A 22,246-nucleotide genomic window follows, 5' to 3' on the forward strand; every position below is an offset into this window, starting at 1 on the left:
AAAGCGCAGGTGCAGCCTCACATAGGCTAACGTCATTGCCCGGCCAAAGCATACACAAAACACCTCAAACACGCAGCACCCGTGTGCCTAGTGTAAGCATTTACGCGTATTAAAAAGCCGCAGGGAGGGAGATGCTGAAATTTAACATTTTTTAACAAAGGGAGAGTGTAGTATGGCCGTTGCTACTTTTATCTCAAAAGAGTGACATTAACGGCACGTAACGCCACTGAGTTAACAAAACTGTTCCCAAGAAGTGAGATGCTACCCATAAGGAAGAATATTTTAATCTGATCTATCAATCGGGCATATTTTACGCCCACCGCTGGTGCACATTTCATTGGAAATCCTCACCACATACAAACGGGAAAGTACCTCCGCATGACTCAACGGCACTGGCACCATAACTGGGCATCTGGCCACCGGCGAGGTGGCACACCCAACCATCAGCTTACCATCCTCCGCCTCTAGCAGTGGACCCCAAATACAGGATTCTTTGGCCCACTGTTGCAACAAAAGCCACACTACTAATAATGCTCATTGTTTTAGTTGCATGTATGGAAATAATTCATCCTTATAACAAAAACAAGATAAAAGTTCCATTATTTTTAAATAGCTCTCTTATTCGCTAAAAGTAACCGGGAGACCTTTTTCACTCTTTTTCCAATACAGTATGCTCCCTTGGATGCTAATAGAATATGAATAGAATTCTGCTTCATTTCTAACTACTGACTTTGAAAGCCTTTTGTATTTCTATAGGGTTTCACTTCTGAATGCCAAATTCAATTAAAATGTAAAGTGCAGAGGTGCCTTAGCTTAAAACCTTGGAATTGAACATATTAACACTAATTTTTATCATTAACGTAATGGAAGCAATGGAACAAAGTGCATAAATTCCTTGTGATTTTTATGCTTTATCTGTCAAAAATATTTACCGTTATGACAGTTCAACCTGTAAAGATCAAGTATCTTCCACAGGCCTAACTGTTACGAAGCCTTGGGTCACATTTTAAAATCTTAAAAATATCTAATCGATGTAAAAAATGGAATTTGATGCAATTTCTATACGCAACAAAATTTTGAAGTCAAGTAAGTAAAACTTGTTCCTTTTATAGTATAAATAGTTCCCTTTAAATAGCATGTAAACTAACAGTTCATTTTAAAATGTAAATTAAATTATAAAAGTTTAGGACTGTCAGGTTTAGCTAAGTGTTAAAAGAAAGACCAGGAATTCAAAAAAACTTAAAGCAGCAGTAAAATATTAGTCAATGCCTATGAGAAATGAGTCTGTCCCTTTATTCAGGGTGTCTGTGTTTAATGGTAAGCTGGGATGCATATAAGCTAGTCCAAGCATGAAGGGCAGTAGGACACTCATATGGAAAGCCAACTTTGTCCCTCAGTTATCAAGATAAGAAACCTGTCATTTCTCTCATTCACTCTGTCAGCCTTGAGATACTCCAAGCAGACTTACCTCTGTGTTGTACACCCCATATATCAGGAAGATGAAGAGACCCTGTAAAATAAAATGGAGGGAAAAAGCTGTTAACTCTAATCATTTCAGCAGTAGAAATACCTGAAATAAACTTTCCTGGGAACAGACAAAAGAAGACACACTTCATCAAGGTCAATTTATTTTTCTATTTTTCAACATTATAAGCTGTACCTTGAGCATTTATTTGATAACGTGGGAGTGCATCACCTATAGTATTTGTGGTATTCAACTGTTTAGCAATGAAAAACTTAGCCCCAAGGGATCTAAAACATTAATTGGAAAAATTCATTTTAAATTTGAATGGTCTTCTGAACAAAACCACAAAATAAATAAAAAATAAAAATGTGAAAACACAAAGATGCTAAAGCAAACTGAGAAGGAGCAAACATCTCTACTTCCGATTTAATTTTTTTTCACTGAAATTAGGAAAACATATAGTACCAAATTCTACACTAAAAATATATTCTTGTATATATATTGACAAATGTATACACCCCACTTAATTATTTTAGAAATTTAAATAGGAAAAAAGTAAGATATGTATGAGGACAGAAAAAAGAAATAATGCAAGTAAGCAAACAGTATACATGATTTATCAAAGTTCTTTTAACAGGTTGCTTCAAATTGGTCTGTTATTAGACAAAACAAGCTAAAAACCAAACGTAACACTCACTTCAGTGAGTTTCTCCGAACATTTTCACCTTATTGAAGGATGTGTTTCTAGGATCTAAGTTAACAGTGCAACGTTACTGATTCTTGCAATCTGCAGGCAGAATCCTGAAAAATACAGGCAAATTACTAGGAATAACAGAATAACAAATGGAAATAAAATGTAAAAGATAAAGTTACCTAAGCAAATGCTTCTATTCTAACCTATTTTTAAATTTATTTGTAAAATGACCCTATCTTGTAATATTAATACTTAAACTGGCCACTTGAATATATCAAGGAAAAACGCTTGACTTTCAGACAGGAAATACTTTCTGAAAAGAAACTATATTTCAGTAACAAGGAAATTACGACGTTTTAATCCAACATGCAAATTACTTGAAGACAGCTGAATTAATTCTGGATTTGCTCATCTGCAAAATCACCGTTATTAGGCAGGGAGTAATGAAAGAGGTCATTCATATGTAATATTTCCATGGATTACCCAATGCCAGCATAAAATCCTTGGGAGAGAGGGGTTTTGCTTCTTTTCTTTTGTTTAGTTTTTAAAAAAAGCCCAAATACAATACTTCCTTTCAGTTATTTACAGATTACATCAATGACCTCAATAGTAAGTAAGAATAGCTTCAAAGAATAGACAGGTACATTTTTTTAGTGTACCTTTATATGAAATATACCACAATTATATCATGCTGCTTATTTGTAAACAGAACAGAAGCTTGGCAACTCGGATGAGTGAATTACTCGCGTGCAAAATTATTTGTAGAATAAAATCCCAGTTCTCTCTTTACTGCTAGTGGACCATTCTGAGTCCTTTCAACAGTATCATCTGAAATATGCATTTAGACTTGTAAAAAAAAAAAAAAAAAAATCAGAAACTTTCTCTAAAGTTACACTGAAGTAAAATCAGTTTTATCTGAGATAAAAGTAAATATTGACATTATAGGAAGTAAGATGAGCACATCATAATTGCATTGAACATAGGCAACTGCAGGTGATTAAACCAATTATTCAACATACAGTGTTATGAGCAGCATGACAGGTATTTTGTAACTGAATGTTCTGCAAAAAAAATCATTGTAAACAAAGTCTCTTAGTACAAAGCTTTTAAAGAGTCATTAAGTTTTTGACAGTACTGGAAGAAGTCAGTGACAGCTTTTAATGTTAACAATACAAATGTAAATAGTCCAAAAATATATAAATAATGTAAGCATTTTTATTTATGAATCTGACCAGGGCCTCCTTTATACATACATAAAAAAAGGAGGAGGTGTAAAGTATACACCTTTATTTCCTCTGATCTCCATTTCAAGTTCCCAGGATTTTAGGGATTTCCTTCCCAGGCAACAGGCTGGAATGGGTAGATACCATATTAAGAGGCAGAGAATAATCAGCTGTTGTTAAGATCAGAGGGTTGGGGGGGGGGGGGGGGGGGGGGGGGGAGAATTCTTTTCTCAGGCTGCTCCCAGCAGAGCGAGTGAAATCACATGCTGCTTGTTATTCAGGTACTTTCATGAGTGAAAAAGTCTTGCCAAAACTGTCAGTCCAAACAATATTGTTTGCTGTGATATCAAGACTAAAAAGATACACATTCAACCCTTCCAACACACTGAAATGCTTTCTTTTTAACCTAGAAATGCACAAATAATGTTTTTAATTGCTTCTCAGTCTCTTCTGAAATCTGTGAATATCATATTATCACAGGTAAACAAACTAGTTAGCTACTTAGGTTTGGATATTTGGTAATCTTACAGAAAATTCAGAAACAAATTGTTAAAGATTCCAGATCTTAAATTGGCATGCCAAGTTTTTGCTTTTCTTGAGCCTGATGTCAGCTCATTTAAATATTAACCTGTTAGACATATGAAGTGCTGTGGACAGTCTTATCTTAATTCTTCTTGTAGACTTCTGGGAGTTTTTTGTCTTGTTCTGTTTTATAGTTGTGGTGGCGGTGGGATGTTCTTTTAACATCAATAAATTATGCCAATAGAATCAGCCCAAGAAGGATTTTACCTATTGCTTGCAATGAGTTACAAGGTCTTGGCACCCACAAATGATAATGAGGGGTAATTGTCCATACAACACTGTCATCAACAATTACCTCTACAGGATAGTTTGTGGTCCATCTGAGATCAAAATAAAGAGGTAAAGATCCTCAGGTGGTTTGAAATGTTAAAAGTAGTATGGTCTTACATAACTGATAGTTCAGTTTCCTTAGCTCATTAATTGCAAAAAATAAGCTTCTCTGCTTCTTCAGTGGGCCATGGTGTTATGTGCAGTATGGTTCTGCAAGTGGCTGCCTCAACCCTACAGTTGCACAGGCTGGTCAGATATTCTTTGGCTTCTGGGAATTAAGTAGTGTTGTGATCAAGCTACTAATTTTATCCAGAACTGTTTATTATATCTGTTGGGATTTAAAAAAAAATAATAATAATAAATGTATATATATATATATCCTTCATTAAGAAGCATAGAAGGCACGTCTTTGTTTTTTCTGTTCCGATAGCATGTATGAACACCCAGAAGAACTGTAACTACATTATGCTAAGTAGCATATAAAGATAGAATAAAACTATCTATGCCTGGAAAAGGATAAAGGTTTCTAGACAGAAAAACTGGCAACGTGTAGAGAAAAGAGAACATACAAGCACACCTGTCATTTTTCAAGTCTCATGGAAAAGTAGGATGTGTTCTTGGTAGATGTCAACTAGAAGTTAAAAACCTTTGGCTGAGCTAGAATCCTGCCTTTTGGAGATTGAAGAACAGAACTGCCTGTGCTTAATTACAGTTCTATTTGTCACTCTGTGCAGAGAGTAAATGGATTGCTCAAGCTTTTAAATTTGGCAGGTCTTAACAGAATTGTCCTTGCTATCTTGAATAAATCAGTCTATGGACAGTTCTAATCTTTAGCAAGTTTGTCAGGATCTGTTCCAATTTGGGTGGTACCACTGAAAGTTGACACTCTTATCAGAAGTTCATTCTGCTTTAGGGCAACAGAAACCTGCATGGCAGTTCTTTTATCACAAGTTTCTTTCCCTAATTTTAACATTTGTCTCTCAGTCTGTTATTATTTGACATTTCCTAAAAGTTTCCTTTTACAGACAGCATATTTCATTCAAGATTAAACAGTAAATTACAATAATTTTTTGGTGTGGTGGAGAATGTTACACCGATACTGTTAATATTCTGAATTTCAGCACTTTTTCAACATACCCATTTTCAAGAATGTGGAATTACTTCATCCTTCTCATGTTAATTTTTAAGCCTTTGATCTTTCATTTGTTTGACATAACTAAAAGGGATTTTTAAGAATTCTCAACTACTAAAATCCATGCTTGAATACTTCAAAATGTCAATTAAATAAAATGTTAGCAAAATATGCATGTAATCACTATATAGAAGAATTATAGAAGAATGAAAATCAGTGAAATACATTCTTAGTAAATTAATACCTAATAAAAACAATTCAATATTTTAAAGCATGCCTCTAGTATGAATTTAAACACTTCATCACTGAAAAAGTTTGCATTGCAAGAAATGTTCTGGTATATGGGAGAGAGAAGGATAGTAGATCATATGCAGCTATACTGAACTAATTGTGCTTATTTTTTCATAAATGAAAAAAATAACCATATTACGGCAACGGAAACTGCAGATTGCAAATAGAACTCATTTTACTCATACAAGCAGTCTTCCTGTAAACCTAAAAGAACTAAAAATTGTCTTGGCAAGGATAGATTAGGGGTTTACTGTTTGTTTTAAATTCAGACCAGTGCTAGAATCTATAAGCCTTAAGAAACTTGTGTCATACATCAGAGTTAACGCAAAGGATACCAAATTCCAAAATTACAGGATTTTTCTACCATAGATGAAGTTAGAAATCTTTACTTCAACAGTTAACAAATTTGACATTTGAAACAGTACTGTTGTGAAATTTTGAAGTCACTGTCCCACAAGCAGCTACTTCAGCTCTTGTAGTTATCACTTAAATTAGTACTTTCAGAGTTGGCAGACAGGAAACAACATGACTGATTCAGATTTTCTGCTTATGAAAATCAGAAGTTGAAAGAAAAGAACAGAAGGCAGAAATTTTGCAATGCTACCAAATTAACAGATCTTCAGAAATTTGATAGTAATAAACCGTCACAGCAAAGGCCCTGGAACAAATCAGCAACCTACCTTGTAAAAGATTCTTTGGTATGGCCTTGGAGATTAAGTCTTCTTTACCTCAGCTACATGCAGAACCAGATGATACTTCCTTAGTTCACAGCCACGTTAGAAAGATAATTCCATTAATGTCAGATGAAGCGGAGATGGGCAAGTAGAGTATCACTCTGGATTTCACACCAAGAACCTCTGCAATAAATGAAGTACAGTTTTTCAGGCTTTGTTCTGTACATATTGCCATAAAGACAAATCTATCCCATAATGAAAATGATATCAACAAGTAGCCTGAAACAGAAAGTCTGTCTTTTATCCACAGAATTTCTGATGATTCATAAAGTGACAATGACTTTCGAAATACTAGTTCAGCCGCTTTTAAGGAAAGGAGCAGCAACAGTTGAAAAATCTGATTTTAGCCAGATAAGTGGCCTACTATCATAATTCTTAGAGCTTAATGACAAAAAAACCCCACCTTGGTTACCAGGCATGCTATAGCACCTTTCCTTCTCAGAAATGCATGCTGCTAAGCAGCCACATTGGAAATTTTAGATTAAATTATATATAATATGTGCAGTAGAATAACTGGGATCTAGTATCTCAAAAGAGCAGGTCAGATTCTCCACAGCCTTAGCAAATTAGCATTCCGTGTTGCCAAATGTAAGCCTCCCCTGAAGTTTGTTTTAGATAAAAGTCAGAAATAACCTCTGTACACAAAGGTATGTTTAGAATGATAGGAAATTTTCATGTAGGGAAAAAAAAAAAAAGGTTGGAAGGGACTTACAGAGGTCATCTGTCCACCTCTGCTTAAGCAAGAATAGGCTGTTTAAGTGTCAGAATAAGCTATCATATGGCAGATATAGCAAATTTCTGACATGACTTAAGTACATCATCTCGCAGGTTTTTTCATCCACCTTACCAAGATCCTGTTGGAGCACCTAGATAGGCCTGTGTTGATCTACTTTTTGAGGTGATCAGGGTCCTTTTTTCCCACCTGTCTTTAAAGAGGACAATTTCACCTTTGCAATAAGTCTATAAACATTACAGTCAGGGCTACAGGATTAATTCTTTTTTTAAATGGAAATCTATCATACTATATAAAAGTTCCCTGCTTCTGTTTCTTCTTTTCAGAGTTATACTTTACAAATCAAGATACTCTTTCGTAGCATGCTGACTGCATGCAAAGCCAAGACATGAAGTCAGGTGGGTTTTTTTTCTGATCAAATTAATCACCATAATCACACCATTACCATATACATCAAAAAATCTAAAGATAGATACAGCTCCAGTCACAAAGAGATAGAGGAGACTGTCATGCTTCCATCCGCTTTTTTTCAGTAGTCTGTCGTTCACACACATACACACAAGTGGTTTGGAAAAAAAAAAAGTATACTCAGAGTTTGGTCTTGCTATGCCATTTCACGATTCCACCGCTGTACAAAAAGTGTCTTTTGATACAACATTGTGCTTAAAATACTGGCTGTTGGGAAAGAACTGCAAATTTCATTTTACCTGGTTACTTTTACCAGCTTATAACTTCTTCCAACTGCCATCTATTCTTTGTGCTTATCATCAGCTCAGAGGTGACTTTCTCTGCTGTTGAACCACACTTTCTCATTTTATAAAAAATTTCTCCAAGTACTTTTACTGAGCTAGGGAACATACAGGGAAACAGATTATATTTCACCCAAAGAATTAATCCATGCTCTTTAAAACAATAACATCTCTTTAAAACCTTTTATATAGAAAAAAATTTGCATTACATTCTCATTCTAAAGGTTGGTCTGCTCCACCCAAAACAAGTTAACACACATACAAATAAGCACGAAACCTGTTTGTAATGTGTTATGTGGTGCAAAAAATGTTGATTCACATCACATCCAGCTAAATTCTGTATTTCTTACATTTACTAGCATCTCACAACATGGTTAGCCAATTTAGCCTAGACCATTCACAGGCATCACAATATTGTTAAATGTGAGTAGAGAAGAGGAAAAAAAAAAAAATCTGTCTCTTAAAAAAGGAAACGTTTAGAATTACAATGGTGCAGATTATACTATAAGAATCACTCTAAGATCTCTATAGGAAAGCTAGAATACAGTCAAAGTGTAATCCTAGTATTATTGTCATTTACAAGTTTATATTTGCAAGTATTTCCCTACCTTATATACACAAACAGGCACATGTATTGCAAAAGATCCCAAGGCTGTAGGACATGCTAGAAGCTACTGCGTATTGCCCTCCTTTTTGCTATATAGCAATTTAAAGCCTAAGGTTACAGCTTCTCTGAATCTGTAGACCCCAGAAAAACTTCAGTGAACTATACTGAATGCACTATCTGCTCTTCTAAATTTCTTTTCTTGGGCTCCTTAGAAATAATAGGCAGAGCCCTATAAACCTACAGCCAATGGCTAAAAAAACACCTGAGTGTTGCCCATTCAAACCAACAGCATCTTTTCCACAAGTTTGGAAGCATTTAGAACAGCTGCTCAGACTCTATCCTAAGCATTCTTATTTTACTGTAACAAAAACTGTACAATAATAACAACTTGTGATTAATGATCAAATGTGTTGAGTATTTTTTTAAGCTATAACTCTAGACAGAATCTATATAGTTTAAAATATTCCTTTAAGATGTTGAGATAGACATATATACTTTCACACATTCTAGATAGAGTGTTATTCATCCTAGATTTCATTACTAGCCTAAAACAACTCATAAAAGCTTTCTATCTAAATTCTCTCCAGTCAGATGAATTCATGATAGACACTATTTCCCATAGAGCTAATCTCCTTATTATGTGACTGAACAGTTTTGCCACATCCTCTCCCCCATTTTTCACGTCAGACCAATTCTGTTTGGATTAGATTTGGAGATACACTGTAAAAGTAACACAGTATTTGAGGCCTCATTCTAAATACATCTTTTCCTATTACTTTAGGTTCCTGATGCTGCCCTCCTCTATTAGCAGAAGCCCTTTTGGGCTTTCAAATGGGAGTTTTACCTGAGTACAGAGAAGGCTCTTGGCACACAACAGTACAGTTGCTGGTACAAACACCTTCTTGAATGATTAGAAAAAGGCACAAAGACAAGACAGCCCAAAGTGCTATCTGTAGCTCCTCTGGTGCTAGGTCAGTGAATCCTTCTCTTGAATAATACTCACCTTTTAATATTAGAGGGAGATCATTTTATCTGTGGCCTTTCAGATAGTACTGTTGCCCTGTTGTTGATGCAAGAATAACTGCCTTAAATATAAAACATGTTCATAAAAAAAAAACCTGTTGTCAGAAATTATCTGAATGCTACCTCTTACCAGATATCACACATTTCTATTGGTTCTGAATTTCTGTGAGAAATAATAATCACTTAGGTCCAGATTTGCAGAAGTCCTCAGACATCTCAGTTGTACTGATTAAAAAATAAATTTCAAAAGGAGTTAAGACTCTAACTGCTGTTACAGATCTGGCAAATCTTTGATGGGCCCATGATAATATACTATTATATTCAAAACCATATATTAACTTACTGATATTATGGTTGGGGATCCGAAACTTTTAGCAGAACGCACAACTACCCAGAAATAGGGTTGTGGGTTTTGGGTTCCAACCCCCGCTCCCCCCCCCGTTTTTCTGTCTTTTAATCCTTGCATCGAAGATGGGGTCTGATTTTCATAATAATATGAAAAAAGTTACAAATATTAGTTTTGTAATTTCCAATTTATATTTTCAAAAGGATAATTCAGATAAAAAAGGAAAAAGCCAGATGTTTCTAAACCAAAGATCCAAGTGTCAAATATACCCTACATTGTTTTGAGAGAAACTTAGAATTTTTTTCTAAATCTAAAAATGTTAATGTGAAAATAGTTTCCAAAGATCACACTTATATTCTCTTGATTGTTCCATAGAAAATATGTTCAGTTTACAGTTTGAGTTCTTTTATGAGCCAGCCCTGCCACATGATTTTGAAAGCCACTATGGGTTCTCATAGCTTGATTATGCATAAGCAATCTCAACTATTTAGATTTATGCTGTATGTTGGGTTCCAAACATGCCTTTGAAATTTTGCTTTCAATCATGTGTTGCAGTTAAGAGTAAAAAACCACTGTGCTTACATGCTTTGAAGGACTCTTCATAGTTTTCCTGCATACTATGCAATGAAGCCTTAAACTGCTCAGTTGATGATGGTAGTTGACCTTTAGAAAAAAATCTGAGAAACACTAAATATAAAACAGTATCTCAGGTATAATTAATAAAAAGAACTTGCAGGCCTCTACCTTACAAAAAAGCCCATTTAACTGTAAGGCTGCATAAATAATTGATTTTTCAATCATTGTCTGGAAGTAGGCACTGAAATGAATTGCTACTTCAGGATTGACCCAAAATACATATGTTCTCAGTTCTCATGGCAAAATAAACAAAAACATATAACTGGGAGGGTGGGGCTTAAGGGAAAAAAAAAATTAGATTTCATTTGGCTTCTTCTGGGAATTTTTAAAGACCTCACAAAAGTATATTTTAAATGGTGGCTTTTAAAAGGATAAGCATATTGAAACAGTTAGAATATCACATAATGTCTAAAAACTAATTCATCTCTGTGCAGTGTGATTTAAATTGGATCTTTGCTGACCACTCAAGGAAGCACTGAAAGTGGCTGTAGACAGAGAGCCACTGAAAAACAAAAAGGAAGATAGAGACAGAAATGATTATGGTTTTCTACTACTGTCTTCCTTTTACAATTTTATTTTATATATTACAAATAATTCTATGTATAAAGATTCAGTAGCCATTTTCATTTGGCTGTGCATGGCACAACTGTCAATTTACTTGAGCTAACTACAAGGGCAGATCACAGTGATTCAGGTTCCTTTTGAAAAGCTCTTGCATCAAAAGGTCAATAAATATGTAAATAAATTCAAGAGTTTACTATGACCTTAAAGATTTGTACAGTAATTTTAGGGAAAAAAAATGCTCACAGGTTCTCCTAATAGCAAAGTCAGGTTTTTGGTTTGTTTTTCATTTTCTTGGTTTGTTTTGGGGGGTTTTTTTTTTGGTTTTGTTTTTTTTTAAGTTAGTCAGTTAAGAAAAGTCAAATCAACGGCATTCTTTTACATCAGATTTAATACTTTGAAACATCTGGTTAGTCTGAAGAACATGCAGACATAAACAATGCAATGCTGAATGGAAAAGGAGATTTCATATTCTAATCTATCTAACAGCAAAGCAGGGTTTTTTTCCATATACCTCCTCCAAATATTTTATGTTTTTATTATAGGAAGTATTTTTCACCATGAAAGGGTAGATTGCATGAAATTTTAATTTAAAGAGACATATTCTAATAGCAATAAGCCATGCAAAGGTGTGCGTTAGTAGACTTATAGGCAAGCCTTTCAAGTGATAGAAGGCACTTGATCTTCAGCCTGTTTCTTTGCAGTGTACTCAGGACATGCACCAATAGCCTACAAACATACATCTTTGTGTGGCTTATTACTACCACATATTAATCAACATGGCACTCTGATGTTGGTTACTAGTCATTCCCCCACATCTAAAGAGTACTTAAAAACAAACAAAGATTTTGTTTGCAATTGAAAGACCACAGTGTCTTTAGAGCCTTGGGAGAACCACAATTTTCAGTCCAGAGAGGCAATACTTTCAGAGTTCCAATCAGCATTTAATTTTGCTAACACAAGCAACCTCAGATGCAATACTGTGATTCTGTACTAAAAGCTGATCATAAACACAAAACTGGGGGAAGTTGATCCTACAGTGCCTCAAGAGCACTGGATGGACTCTACTACATTTACTTTCTCAATTTACAAAGCAGAGTAATCCTAACAAAAAGGTGGCTGAAATTAAAAGGGCCTAATTCTTAGTCTGTGTAAACTCACTCATCAATATGTGCAAATTCCTATACACAGTGTGTTTTGCCTAAGTCTTCTTCATATTTTTGAAAATGTTCTCCAGTATTGCCTGTAAGGGATTGGTGCGTTACCTCACACGTGTACACACAATATGCAACACTAATTGTATTCATGACATGAAACATTTTCTTTGGCTGATGGACTGAAAACAAGAACCCTGACTTCCATGATTACTCCGTTAAAAAATAATTTGATGTTTATCTCATTATGGAGCACGTGTAAAAGCTACAGTGCATCTGTTCTGGAACTTCAGGGTTCCTATAGAATCCTGCATGATTTGTTTATGATATGGTGATGATTGACTGTCAGTTACTAATAAATGGTAAATAAAAAAGTAACCTGTGATATTAAAGTACTACATTAGCTACATTGTGATTAAATTACAGTAACACCACCAGCTATAAACCTTTATAGAATCTCCTCAGCCATGCAGTAATTCTCCTAACTATACTATTATGTAGAGCACAAATATTTCTTTGTAAGTCCAAAGCAATACATCAGGGAAGCATTTACTGCTAAAGCTAGATTGAGAGTAAATGCATCTTGGGTTGCTATGAATAAAGCTCTAGCTTCTCATTACTTTATGACAAGACACAGAAATTCACTTTACTTTTCATTTAAGCTTTTCTGCTCCAGTTTATAGATGTATGCCTTCACGCTTTTATTCCCTTCTCGCTTCAGCCGTACGTAATAAATGATTATAAATTTTCACATTTGACCACCTCTCTGCTAGTCTCATGCTTAATGCACAAAGTTAGGAAGCTGCAGGTAAAAATTTCACAAACACTTTTATTTATGATGTTGTCCTTGGTAACGGAAATTTCAATGTACTGAAATGAAAAGTATGATTAAAGGGATACGACGTCCTGACAAGGATAGTAGAGGGCAGCCTTCTATTTCCCACTGAAAATATATAATACTTTTTTGACATCAATTTCATAGAGAATAGACATGGGCTAGTCATGAAAAAAAGACACAAACATGTTTCTAACTTCAATGTTGTTGTGCTGTCTTAAATAAAACTTATTCCAGAAATATTTTGTCCAAGTTACATTGTTTTCAAATTAAAGCCAGGCACATAGCTAATTTTGTATAAACAAGATACTGTGCAGTAAAACAACAACAAAGTCTTACTGATAATTTTCTGCAAAATTTAAAAAATAAAACACACTACTTCTGTTAAAAGAGATATTCTTTTCCCATTTCCTCTTATGACTTTCCCTATCATTTTACCACTACAATAGGATTTATTGCTTGGAGCTTTTTTCTGGTTTTGATTCTAAATTCATTTTAGCTAACTTGTATTGTCCTATGCAGCTGAAAAGTTGTGACATACTTGAAACATTTTAGAAGCAGTACCCTAATAATGACTAGTTTATTTTTAATTATACCCATTTTGTCTTCTTTTAAAAAAATAAAAATTAAAAAATTCCATACAGCATTAAGAGTATTGATCCTATTTATAGGTAAATAGGGGAGTTGAAATAACATAAAGGTTATGTTACTAAAATGTATAGTTTTAGATTACATGAAAAATAAATTAATCTAAAATCTCAAAAGTTAATTCCATCTTCTTGAGCAATTTTTTAAATAAATCATTTCAGTTTAGTATCTCACTCTTAGAACTGGCACATATCTCTAGCAGGTGACATTACCAATTAAAATAACTTTATAACTTTAAAATAATAATAATTAAAAAAATAATCACCAAACACCTGCTAGAGTTTACCATCCAGAAAAATATTCTATTCAGTTTCCAATAGCATAGATACAAATATAGAACATCCTTTTGAAATTTCACGTTTAGGAAAATAAGAATTCAACTACCACATTCCAGAGAATTAAATTAAATTATGTTTAAATCTATTAAAAAAGGATTCAAGAAAATAAAGCTTCTACATTTAGGCTTTTTAGGAAAAACAGACAAACCAACCTATGTAAAGGAAAGGGATAGTTCAGGAGTTCTGTACAGGAAACATTGAACTTTTCACCCCTAAATGACTGTTGCAAATCCTGCTTGGATTGGTACAGACTAAAACCTGCTTTTATGCATTGGATGTTCAACAATATATACAAAGCTCTTGGTTTATATTCACTGTCAGATGCCTCTGTGTACAATTCATAGTGAGTGTTTTCTGTAACTAGCATTAACTGGCATAATTAGCAGAAAAATAGTAATGACCAAACTATTCTTCTAATCCTGTGAATTTCATCGATAACTACCTTGGCAGGGCAACTCTAGCAAGTTACACCTTTTCTTTAACAGTACTAATGATTTAAAGAAAAAAATCTGGAATATCATATTGGTATTAAAAAGTTATGCTTATTAAACTCTTGAGGCATTTGTTTCCCAAAAAAAGGTTGAGGATTTATTATTTGCTTTTTTACAAACGGATTAACAATTTGTTCTGTTGCAGATAGCCAGTCAACACATTATTAAGCCAAAAACCTCACAGATGTACACTCAGAACGTTTTTCAGTCTGTACTTGTAACAGCATCATACCTTTCTCACTAACAGGAGCTGCAAATATTTTGTGACAGATTCCATTTGTTGGCTAGCTATCAAAGAAGCCTGAAAAATACATTATGTCTTATGTCAGTTATTAAAAAAAAACCACCACAAATTATAATGAAAAAATTACTGGCAATTATCATTTGAATGTCTAACTTAACCCATTTCAGATTTACTGTTCCTCTGAGGTTTTACACCTCAATATTTCTTTCTCCTACCTTACCACACAATTACAAGCTACTGTGGTCATTTAAATTATTCCTTTAATAAGAATTGCCATTATAATACCAGCAATCTACATTGCTGAGCATTCTGCATAGTGTCCTTACTGAAGCATGCTCTATTCTAAATGCATTTTAATATTTGCAGTTTGAAACCTGACAAAAAAACCTTAGAGTAGACATGTGGGATCAATTATGCGAAATAAAGTGTACAAGTTATAAGTACCACAGCAGAGCTCACACTTTCTTTTTAACTTGCTAACGTCTCTGACCCCTCTGTACAAAAGCACTTTAATCAACATTCATATATTACCTTTTTTTTTTAGCCTTACCATTTAACAAGCTGTAAAAAATGTTTAGCAATCAATTATACACATCAAGTTGATATGCTGCAGGACTGAGGGTCATTTAAGCTTACAGCTACAGCTGAAAGAGTTTGGGAAAGCCACATGGGGAGCAAACTACCTTTTCCCTTTTTGAACTTGCACACAAAAGGACAGCTTAATTAACCCAATAGAGAGCATCTCCTCAACCTTGCTGAAGCTCATGGTAAAAGCACTGACAATTGTTCTTCTGGGCCTCAAGAGCAGTTGCTTTAAGTCTTCAAGCTTCGGCTGTGCATACATACAGCGCCAATAAGAAATGTCACAATCAAGTGATCATATTAGATAAATCTGATTCTGATCGCATGGCCTAATCCAGTGCTGGAACAATAACCTAAATCTGGACCTGGCTACTGATGTCTGGTATGAGATATGGGTCAGTGAACATAAGTGTTCTATTTGTAATCATAAAAAGAGAGATAATGCATAGGATGCTAAACTATTGCTTTACCTCCCCTTCATCTTGTGGGGAAATTGATGGTCCATATTCTCCAGAAGGATAGGGAGAGGATGTGGCTGATTAGGAATCAAGGGTTTGCTCTGACTATGCATCTTTTAAAGAGATTTCTTTCCTCTCTTACCATTATTTTCAGAACAATGTGACTAATAAGAATAGAATCCCCACTGTTCAACTAAGGTATTGCTTTTAAGGGAGGGAGGTCTGCTTCATTACTTTATTAATCAAAACCACCATCCAACTCATTCTAAGTTCTTAGGCAACCCAGCATGGTTTCTCAGACAGCTCCACCTCCTCTTCTTGGGGTTCATACACAGGCCAACATTTTAGCTTTTGGAGAATCTCCATAATGTCACATTCCTTGCAGAGGCTCTGCTAGTTGCCTGCTAAGCTAGTGGGAAGAATTGTAGCTTTGTAGCTTTTACTGCCCCTCTCTCTGACAGGGAGCAGGAAACCTCATTTTACAAGGGTTTTACTTTTGGTAATATTAATCCCATAGCATATAACTAGGCCAATCACACTCATTGTGCCTAGATAAAACAAACAAGAAGCCATTTCACTGACATCCTTATTTTCAGTTAAGTGCTTACTCATAGGACAAGTCAACAGTTAAATGGGAAATATAATTTAGAGGCTTGACTTCTTTCTTTACTGTAATCTTCAAAAACAGGATAACCAGAACTCTTCCAGATCTGTATATAAAGCAAGGTGTAGAGTGCATGTACAGGACACAATACATACTTTAAGTGCATCCCACATAGTCACAGTGCCTCAGCACAAGGGCTGCAGAGTTAGCAAATTTCCAAACACTTCAGATTCCACCTAACGGATATTTCAGGATTTAAAAGATCCAGCAAAATCTAGATAGATGGTAGCTCTGTCCAAAAATCTTTCACTAAGTAAGGAAGTTCTGTAGTTGTAGAAGTTAAATACTAAAACGTATTTTAGTTTGGAAGAAAGACTTTGAGAATATTGTTTTTTGCCATGTTTTTTGGTGGTTCTTAACTGAATTGGGCATTTGTCTAAATTATTACAGATGCATTGATCTGACTTCAACCTGAAGTTACTGAGATTTTATAAGACTGCAATAAAGCTTTCTTTGCATTAACCACCCAAGCACATAAACATTTTAATGAACTGTTTTTACGTGGTTCATTGAGTAGCTCCTAGTCTCCTATAATACAAATCACTTCTCCGTCACACTCAGCCCTCTCATACAGGCCTTTCTTCTCAGTGTACAAAATGCAAATTGAATAGTAGTTCTATGGAAATTCAGAAAATATTACATTCTAGTCAGTATACCTCTCAATAGTAAAAATGTTGCGGCTATTGTGTCATATAGAGAAAAACTCTAATTGCAAGCAATGAGATAGAACATGTAGAAAAGCAAGTTTCCCTGTTACCACCAAGCAAAGCATTAGGGACCACTATAAAATAAGTCTCTTGGAGCTACCGCATTGTGCCGCAAACGTTTCAGACAATGAACTAGTGTTGCCATGGAGTACTGGGGGGAGCTAAATTGTCATTAATCATAGAACAGACCATCTCCCAAACAGGTATTTATTTTATATTGACCTAAAGGTTGAAATAAATTATTGAAATCAACATCAGTGTAGACCAAATCTCTTCGGAATAATTAAATTACATAAATGACAAGCATTTTGGTGTATTCTAGTCAACCTTTAAAAAGCAACATGAAAAGCATAAAATATTTATTGTTATGTTTTCAAATAGACTTTATGACACATTATGTATTTTTGAGATTAAAGATTAGTTCTAACACATGATTTAATAATGAATGCAAATTATAAATGAATATTTAACAAACCATATCACGTTTTATGTCTTAACATATCCTTTGCCATTACTGTGACTGAATGAGAAATGGCTCAGTGATGTATTGTCCTGCTGCCTAGGGCCCTGGTGGTTTCACCTTGATATGGCCTTTAAAATAAATTAATTTGTTAACGTTTAAGAAATCTGTGTAAGAGTTGACATAAAACATTTATAAGTCTGTTTATGATTGAGCAAGCTATGCACTAATCAGATAATATTTTTTTAAAAAATAATTTATTTGACCAATTGTTCCATGAAAAAAGGTTTGGAAATGTTTATTTCTAAACTGAGTTTAAGTGGTACTAATGGTACCATAAAGATGTTATATAGTGTTAATATAACCTGAGTATTAAAAACATAATGAATTTGCTATTTATGAACCATTAAGTTTTACCTCAACCCTAGAATAAACTTCCTATCATTACAGAACTATTAATAACTTTTCTGTCTTTTTTTCTTCTCTTTATCCTTATTCCCTTCTTTGCTTTCCTCTACATGGTCACAGAGTAAAATTTTTGATAGTTGTAGGATGAATTAAAATATGTTTAAAAAAGCAATATTTTATTTTATTCTGGACAATATTTTTTAGTATTTCGTTTGCTTAAGTGACAATACAGACTGCTACCACAGAAAGCTAAAGAATATTTTTGTTTACTTTTCATTATTAGTTTTTAATGCTGTATCTATCCCTATTAAATTTATTTTGATGTTGCAGATAAAAAATGCAAAGAAATAGGGGCTTCTCAGCTTCATAGTTTTGTTCATTTTAAGCGGCCTAATTCAGACTTCCTGTTAAGAGAATACACTACATGCAACTTAAACCGAGTATGGCCATTACATTATGGGAGTTTCACTAAATTCTCCAGCAAGTTTTAGTGATTGAAATAACAAATCTCATGTCTGCCAGTGCTCAACTGAGCTGACCATGTAGATCACTGTCCTAATTTAATCAGCTAGGAATCAGACTTACTTACAATAAGTTATAGCAAGAAATTGGCTAGTAATGTTTTATATTTACATAAGATGATAAATATTTAAAGATTAATATTAAAAGAGAAAAAAATTCTGGTAAGAATTTTCCTCTACTAGCCCTTTCAACTCAATATTGCCACAACATTTATTACCCAAATAAGGTGTTTAAAGAAGAGAGCATCAGATATTTGAGGAAAAAATAGAACAAAAAATTAAAAATGGAAGGAGGAGGATGGGCCAGAAAGGATGAGATTCAAAAGGACCCTATGACTAAAGGACAGAAAGAAACAATGAAATGATTACCCTTAGGTGAGGAGGAAATCAGAGAAAGAAATTAAAAATGAGTTTGTTAACTGGCAAGATAATTCTTACAATAGCAATCCTTACTCTCTTCTCCTAGCATCTGCCTTGTCTGTCTGGAGTGCACTATCACACAGAGGTTTCGGTGTCTATTTGTTTTCAGACTGTTTATATATTTTCTCACATTTCCCAGGCAACCCTACCTGTTCCTGTCATCTGCTTGCAGTCATCTCTCTTTATTCATTTTGGCCATTATTTTCTTCACATTTCAGTCTCCAGTGCCATCTTTCTCATTGCTGTTCTCTTGTGTTCTCTTCAGACTATTTCTGACATAAGCTATGATACCTTGCAAGACTTATGATCAATTTGGGGATCACTCCTATTTAGGCTCCATCTCAATTCAGAATTCTTTTTAATCTGCTGCTTCCTATGTCTTGGGGAAAGCTGCTGCCATCACCAATTCTCCTTCATTTCATGGCTCTTAAAAGAGATCTAAGAATATAGAGTACTTCATCGTGGACTGAAAATATAGTTGCTGCTTAATAGATTTGGAAAGATTTTATTTTATTTTAAATTATTAAAGTCTTTCAAGAGCGCCTAATAACTCAGTTCAGACTTCACAATTATTGGCATGAGAAAACGAAAGCAAGCTGATCCTGGTAGGACCAAGTACTAGCTGTCCACTGAGCTGCTCTATTTCCATGTCCTTAATTATACCAAGTTTTGTGATTATTCACTGACTGATCCCAAGCTAACCATAGTACAGTAAAGGTAGAAGAAAAGGCGAGAGACACAATTGTGTGAGGGTTAGTCAGTGTTTACCCTTGTTTTCAATTCAAAAAGCTACCATTCTCATGACACACTGTAGTTCTGTGCTGATCTCTTCACATGCAGACAACAGCCAAAGCTGAACACTGGACGACAAGACTAGTTTCACTCAGTAAAACATTTCAATTCTCCACAGTATTATTTGTGACCCGGGATACTTTTGTTCCAGACCCAAATCCAGAAGATAACAACCTTGTTTCTCTTTCCTACATTTTTTTCCCTCCCATACTGAAACTCAGACTCCCCTCAAACACTTCACACCAATGTCTTTTCCATTTATTGACTGACCCGTTAATACAGGAATACTTCGGAAAAGGAAAGGAAGAATTTAAAAAGCCAAGCAGCACATCAGACTATGGTGTGAGAACTAACAGAACTTAGGTTTAACTGTCCATGTTCTCAAAGTGTTAGCATGTTTTATCAAGCCTGATGCATTTTTCAAATCTGATTTTTTATTTTTTTTTTTCCTCCAATCATCTTAGCTTTACTCTAAGGACAACAGTCTAAATTCCACAGAAGGATTTCCAGGTGAGACACGTGGATTTGCCTGCACTGCCACCCCGTCACCATCTTTTCTCAAAATTCTCAACAAGCAACAAACCCCCACTGAAAATACTAATATTCATTCTGGGCCTTACTCAATGCCCACTAAAGCCAATCAAAACAATTTCATAGACTTTGGTAATGTTTTACATGATGCTCAAAGGTAGCAAATGACCATAAATCAGATAAGCAGATAAGTTTTGTAGATTCTTCTCTTTCACTCAACTCTCTTGAGCTCTCTTAAAAAGCGCAGGGTAGGTACAGCCTAATGTGCTAGATAAAAAGTGTTAAAATATTATGCATCACTGTACACTGAAGCCAAGATCATGAAAATCACTTCACCTGTGACAACATAAGATTTGAGTCAAGGTTCACACAAACTAGCATTACAATATTACGTTTGTTGTTCATTTTACACCCATTCTGCCACACACATCTAGTTACAGTCCCTGCTTTGAAAGTCAGCAGTTACATTTACAGCCAGAGAAAAGGAAAGAAGCAAAATTTAGATATGCGAGGAAGCATTATTTAAACTGGTAAGGGAGAAATAATGGACAGTAATCAAACAGCTGCTTCAGAAAGCAACAATGCTTTCAGCATTACCACCTGAAAACTTAGGAATGAAGAAAACAAAAACAATTCCTAGCTGAAGTATAGACAAAGAAGATAACTCTCCCACAGGAGCACAGAATGATAAGTAGCCACAGGGAGAATCACTGTGATCAGTCAGAAAGGCAGGAGAGTTATTAGCTTAGCCCTGAACCTCCTACTTAATGTGGGGCCAGTGGTGATAGTTAACAGACCCTGGCTAAGGTGACAAGCTTTGGACCTGCTTGAGGAAATCCAATTGAGAAGCAGCCATGAGGAACAACAAGCTAGAAACAGATGTTCCAGCTACCAAGATGTGTGCACATTTAACCTGAATATGTAGAAAAATATTATTTTCTATAGATGGTGATTTCATCTCCTCCTGCAGCTCAGGTACTGTCAGATCTCATTATCCACAGCTAAAGTGCTTCCTTCACATTTTGGAATAGATCTTAAATCCAAGCAGAACTGTTTGAGTGATAGGTACCGAATGAAGAATTCAAGGCACTGCATTGATATTCTGAAGATAATATTAGTATTCAAGCAAAACAAGGCTAAACTCATGGGAATAGAAAAAGTTAAATTTCAACACAGAGTTAATATAATTACTAACACCCATTTAACCCAGCATACACCATCAGGAAAGCTAGTTTTCTTTCAGCTGTCAATTCATATTTAGCAACTAGTGTGGATTACATGTACTTCTATCAATAAATATCTAAACCACTGCCAAAATGGGACAGGAACAGGTTTGTCAAAAGGAGCTAATTACACTCAAAGGCAATTATGCCAAATACAACAAACAAAACGTCAAAGTCTTAAGCTAGTCTTTTGTGCATCTCTGGGTTCCATAGCATATAAAGGAGACTACAAAAGTCTTACGGGATGTTAATATCGTATATACAATATATATTTTGGTGTACATTTTCCTTTGCAGTTCTATATATCTCATTAACATTCATGAAAACTATATATGCACCTCAAGAGAAGAAAATGCCCCACTATGTTGATTTTCACAAGAAATTTACTATTCTCAACACAACATATGCCTGTTCCAGATTTCAAACATATCCCATTTTAGGGACGTACACAACATCCCTAAATAGTTACTGCTAAATTTGTTTATGGTTCTACATTAAAAAGTAAAATAAATAAAATATGTATAAGAGAAACTAATACCATTGACTCTAATTGCAAAAGCCTATTTCTGAACACATGAGGAACAGTGAAATATCTTTACAACCAACTTTTTACTTCAATGTCTTTCTTAACTTCTAAGCCTCTAGAGCTTCAGGGAATAGGAGTAAATTAAAGTACTCTTTCAACCTCTTAATTTTATGTATTGAAAATAAGTTAAAGTGATAT

This window comes from Aquila chrysaetos, chromosome 12 (assembly GCF_900496995.4).
Source record: "Aquila chrysaetos chrysaetos chromosome 12, bAquChr1.4, whole genome shotgun sequence".
NCBI classification, from domain to species: Eukaryota; Metazoa; Chordata; class Aves; order Accipitriformes; family Accipitridae; genus Aquila; species Aquila chrysaetos.